Below are 5,189 nucleotides of genomic sequence, written 5' to 3'. Positions count from 1 at the left end.
GCTTCTTCTAGGTGTCCTCTCCCTCTTGCCAGATCTCAAGTATCTCCCTCATTATTGGGGAACTGTGAACAATGACACAGTCAGGACCATAGCTAGAGTGTGTGTAGAAAACCTCTTGCAGAATCTATCTGACCACCTTAGAGCATTTGGAGGTTTATTTCATGGTGTTGATTGTGGCTGAAAGTTGAGCTAGATCTTCTTCCTCCTCCTCCTCTTCTTCTTGTTAAAAGGACTTTAACAACAACAAACCAAAACCAAAAGTGCCTCCCTCAGCTTTCAGGCATTCAGCAGGCAGCAGCACTGGAAAGCCCCAAGGGAGGAACTCCTGGTTAAGTTTGCTGGAGGCCTTGGCAGGAAGCTCCAGAGGCTGGAGAGCCTGCAAGGACAGAACGGGATTAAAATGATAAAATAAAGAGTGCACCCCCTTCCCCCAGCCACCTCCTTACAGTAAGGTAAGCCCTGAAGCCCTGCACACTAAGGCATTTCTCTAAAATTCTCACCCCTTCCCACAATTTCCGGGTGCAGTTTCTTTTCACCCCTCCCCCCAACTAATGTTCGAAAAGAAATAGATCGAAAACTTCAGCACAGTGCTAAGTTTAACCATAACAACAAAATTTTCTCCCTTCTAAGTTAGGCTGCTGAAATCAGGAATGCTTGGGGCGGAACAAGAGTAGATTTGCGTGAAAGGATCTGTGTGCAAGCTCTAGTTCTGGTACGGAAAGCAAACTCCTGGGCTGAGCATGCGCTTAGAAGCAACTTGTTCAGCAATTCTGTGCCCCCTTCCTGAGCCACTGTGTTGTACCTGGCTCCAGTTTGTGGACCTCAAGGTGGGTTCTGGTGAAAGCTTAAAGGGCCTTGACTGCCATTTTTTGCAGTGGAGGGTGGTCACTCCGATGTCAGTGGGGTGGTGAATCTGCTCCAGGTTTCATTCAGAAGGCTAAAGGAGCTATCCAAGGTGCGTAAGAAGTCCAACAACATCTGGAAGCATCTTGGATAGCTCCTTTAGAGTTCTAACTGGTTCTGACTGGAGTCACCAGCCTCCAGTGATTTTTTATTGCTAGGGGCGGGTAGAAAGGCAAGTACAATTCAAATAAGTAAATGATGAAGTCTCCCACCCCTGTTCTAAATCCATGTCAGTCTGGTTTTCAGGATTCTGAACAAAAACTGCCTTGGGAGGTAGACAACCAGTACTGCAAGTGAAGAATCTCCAGCCCAGGGATCAAATCCAGACCTTTGGGCTTCCTCAGTTGATCCCAATCCTTCCCTTTCACCTGCCCCCACCCCTGCCACTGATCTTTTGGGGCTTTCATGCACTCCTCCCCTTCTAAAAGGTTTAAATGCCTCTCCTAAGGCTTATTTACTGGCAGCAAGAGCTTTAAACTAAATTATGTTGGTATTTTGTTTTTGGGCCATCCCCCTTTGCCTCCAGGCCTGCCCACCACTGGAATGCTGCCCCTGGGAGCTTCTCCAAAATAGAATCCAGCCCTTGGCCTGAAAGATGCTCAGCACCCCTGCTGTAAAGGAGAGAGATGGTGACCATTGATTTTCCTGGATCTCTTAGAGCATCTCTAAAAAAAAAAAGGTAAAGGTGTCCCCAACCAGTCGTGTCCGACTCTAGGGGATGGTGCTCATCTCCATTTCTAAGCCGAAGAGCCAGCGCTGTCCGAAGACGCTTCCGTGGTCATGTGGCCGGCATGACTGAACACCGAGGCGCACGGAACGCTGTCACCTTTCCCGCCAAGGCGGTACCTATTTATCTACTTGCAATTTCTTGCTTTCGAACTGCTAGGTTGGCAGGAGCTGGGACTGAAGACGGGAGCTCACTCCGTCACGCGGCACTCGGGTCTCGAACTGCTGTCCTGCTGACCTTCCAGTCTGCAGTTCAGCATCTTAACCACTAAGCCACCGCAGCCCAGTGCACTATGCACCGCAGCATCTCTACACCAGCCTAAAATCCCACATTTAAATCAGGGTTTTCTACTTCCCTTTTAAATGCAGGATCACAACGGACCCCCTTTACACGTGCTTCCTTTCCCCCCTCCCCTTTCTTCACCTTCTCCCTCTTATCTGAGTCTTCGATGTGTTTCATTAGTCTCACTCCTCTTGCGGCTTTTCCTTTTTCACAGAGGGAACTCAAGCGGAACACAAGCAGGGTAATTTGATACCTCATTATCTCTGACCTATTTAAAATGGAGTACAGGTCATTTAGTGCAGGAGATGCCCTGGAGGTTAATGGCATCATCTAAAGTGCCCACACACTTCTGTGAGTGAGTAATCTCAGTAGCACGATAACAGCTCCGTGTGAAGAAGCCCTTACTGGGTCTTGACACCATGATATCCTTTTCACCCCCTTGAATAGATTGGGAGTTGGGGCATTGGTCTGGAGAGGTTCTGCTCTTCCTGCACTCATCACTATTGCTCTTCCCCACAAGAATGATCCTTTGTGATTCCACAGGGTTCTACCTCGTCTCCCCTGCTCTATAACGTCTACATGAAAACACTGGGTAAGGTCATTTGGCAGTTTGGATATGTAACCAGTGTGCTGATGATCATCGATTGAACTTAATCCAGAAAAGTGGGAGATACTGGTATCGAGCAGGACTACTGTTCTGGGTAAGGAAGATATGCCTTTTCAAAATGAGGTCCCATTCTCCCTTAAGGGGCAGGCTTGCACCTTGGGAGTGTTCCTAGATCTGGCATTGTAGACATCCAGGTGACACCAAGGAAATGTTTCAGCTCCTGCCAATTCCCCAGCTATGCTGCTTCACCACTGTCTGGCACGATGTCCTAACTTTGTGCCTTGATAATTGTAAAACTCTATGAGGCTGCCCTTGGAGACAGCTTGTAAGTACCGCTCGTCCAGAATGCTACCACCCAACTCCTGCAGTTAATTGTAGGGCACATACTGATCTTGTAGAATCTACACTGGTTGCCAATTTGTTTCCAAGTTAAATTCAAATTTTGGACTGGTTTTAAATTTTAAAACCCTCTGTGGCCTGGGATATATTAGGGCAGGGGTGGGCAGAAGGTAGATTGGGATCTACTTGTATCTCTCTGGGTGACTTGCACTAGGTTATCAGACTCCCAATTGTTTAACAACAGCAACAAAAGACTTCTCCCCCCCCCCCCGGCCCCTTATATAAATTAGGCTGCTGACCAGTGGAGGCTGGTGGCTCTGATGTCAGTGGGGCATTGTGTCCGCTCCAGGTTTCAGTCAGAACTAGTCAGAACTCTAAAGAAGCTATTCAAGGTGTTGAACCCTATCCCCCAAAATAGGTTCAGCATCTTGGATAGCTCTTTTAGAGTTCTGACTGAAACCCAGAGCGGATTTAATGCCCACTGATATGAGAGCCACCAGCATCCACTGCTGCTGACATGAAGGGTGCTTCTAGGAGCATCTCTATACCAGCCTAAAATCCTGCATTTAAAGCAGTGCTTTCTGCTTCCATTTTAAATGCAGGATCACGACGACTCCCTTTTTCACGCGCTTCCTTTTCCGCTTTCCCCTTCCTTCTCCCTGAGTCTTCCATTATCTTCCATTGATCTCGCTCCTCTTCTTGCCACTTTCCTCTTTTCATGGACTAAATTCAAGAGGAACACAACAGGGTAATTTGATACCTCATTATCTCCGATTTATTTAAAAATGGAATACAGGTCATTTAGTGCAGGAGACGCCCTGGAGGTTCACGGCGTCATCTAAAGGGCCCGCAGACTTCCATGAGGGAGCCATCTTGATAGCAGGATAAAAGCTCCATGTGAAGAAAGCCTAAATGGAGGGCTCCTAGCACTAGCAATCTCAAGGCATTGTGCAGCTGTTCCCTCTTTTTCTCCTCAACAGATTTTCTGCATTAAGGGAAAAGACAGAAGAAGCTGTAAAGAAAGACAGGAGGGTCACAAGTAGAGGGCGATGACATCTGGAGCCCCACCTAAACTACTGTGAATGAGGCAGGGGACATAAAAGCCTCATCTGGAAGCACCCAGAAAGGGCTTAACGTGAAAAGCAGGAGTGGATTTTTGTGTGACAGGACTGTGAGCTCAGATCTGGTACTGAAAATAAATTCCTAGGCTCAGTATGTTCTCAGAGGCACACTGATCTTGTGTTGCCCTCCCACCCCCAAGCCACCGTGTTGCACCTAGCACCAGTTGGTGGGCCTCGAGGTTCTAGTAAATAAAAAGTAGATCCTGTCTTCCTTAGGAACACGGGAATCTGCCATAAATCATGTCAGGCTATTTGTCCATTTAGAGTAGACCAAACTTGTCTACCCTGCCTGGCAGCAGCAATCCATGGCTTCGCAAAGAGAGGACTTTCTCATCACCTGTTACCTGATCTTTTTAACTACGGATGCCGGGGCTTGAAGCAAAGACTTTATGTATGCCTGTATGCAAAGCGGGCTCCACTCCCTCCCCTTAGGAAATGTCTAAGCCAAAATGTTGTCCATGTGCATTAAGGTCAGCCAGGAAGTGCTGTTTCAGGTGCCATTGTTATCAGCGGCATGGCTGTCCTTTAAGAATTGGGCCTTTTTAGCAGTGGCACAGGTGATATGAATAATCTCCCTCCCAAGTGAGCCATAAGATATCCAGTTGACACCTCTGTTCAATTTCTTTTTCTGCTGAACCTTCAGTGGCATCAGGTTTTGCTCGTTCTAAAATGTTTGTAATCTTTAAAAATGCATTAAACTTTAGTATTGTATTTTGTGGTTTGATTTTTTAAAAATGCTATCTTATGTTATTACTTCATTATTTACAGTAAGTACCTTGAAAACCTCATGGGCAGAAAAACAGGGTATAAAGGAATGAGCAAACAAATGACTGAATGAATCAATGAAAAGGCAGAATGATTGATCTTTTTGTTAAAAGTAGCCTATACAAGTTATGGCAAAGTATATTAGCTAAACAGCCTGGGGGGTTGCAGTAAGTGTGTGTGTGTGTGTGAGAGTGAGTGAGAGAGAGAGAGAGAGAATGAATGAAAGAAAGAAAGAAAGAAAGAAAGAAAGAAAGAAAGGCTAACAACAGAGCATTTTATAAAATATATTTTAAGCTAAATATTTCATCTTTAGTCTTTCTACCTTTCTTATGCATTTTACCTTGAGACTGACTGCGTCTGTAGTAGACAGATGAAACATAAAGCAAACCTAAGTATGGAATAATAAAAGACCTCTTTGGAATCAGTTTTACACCCTCTATTCTAT

General features: G+C 45.9%; 1 long non-coding RNA gene across 1 annotated transcript; it reads left to right on the top strand.

The window, feature by feature from the left end:
- The first annotated feature begins 1,429 nt into the window (after positions 1-1,429).
- LOC146357606 (uncharacterized) lies at positions 1,430-4,689 on the top strand. The gene is made up of 3 exons (XR_014786760.1): positions 1,430-1,582; positions 2,456-2,613; positions 3,839-4,689. It is a non-coding gene; the product is annotated as an uncharacterized LOC146357606 (long non-coding RNA).
- The last annotated feature ends 500 nt before the right edge of the window (positions 4,690-5,189 follow it).

Source organism: Heloderma suspectum, chromosome 1, assembly GCF_057233095.1.
Source record: "Heloderma suspectum isolate Gila_16-S chromosome 1, 16-S_ref, whole genome shotgun sequence".
Taxonomy (NCBI): Eukaryota; Metazoa; Chordata; class Lepidosauria; order Squamata; family Helodermatidae; genus Heloderma; species Heloderma suspectum.
This window is presented reverse-complemented; position numbering and strand designations above follow the sequence as displayed.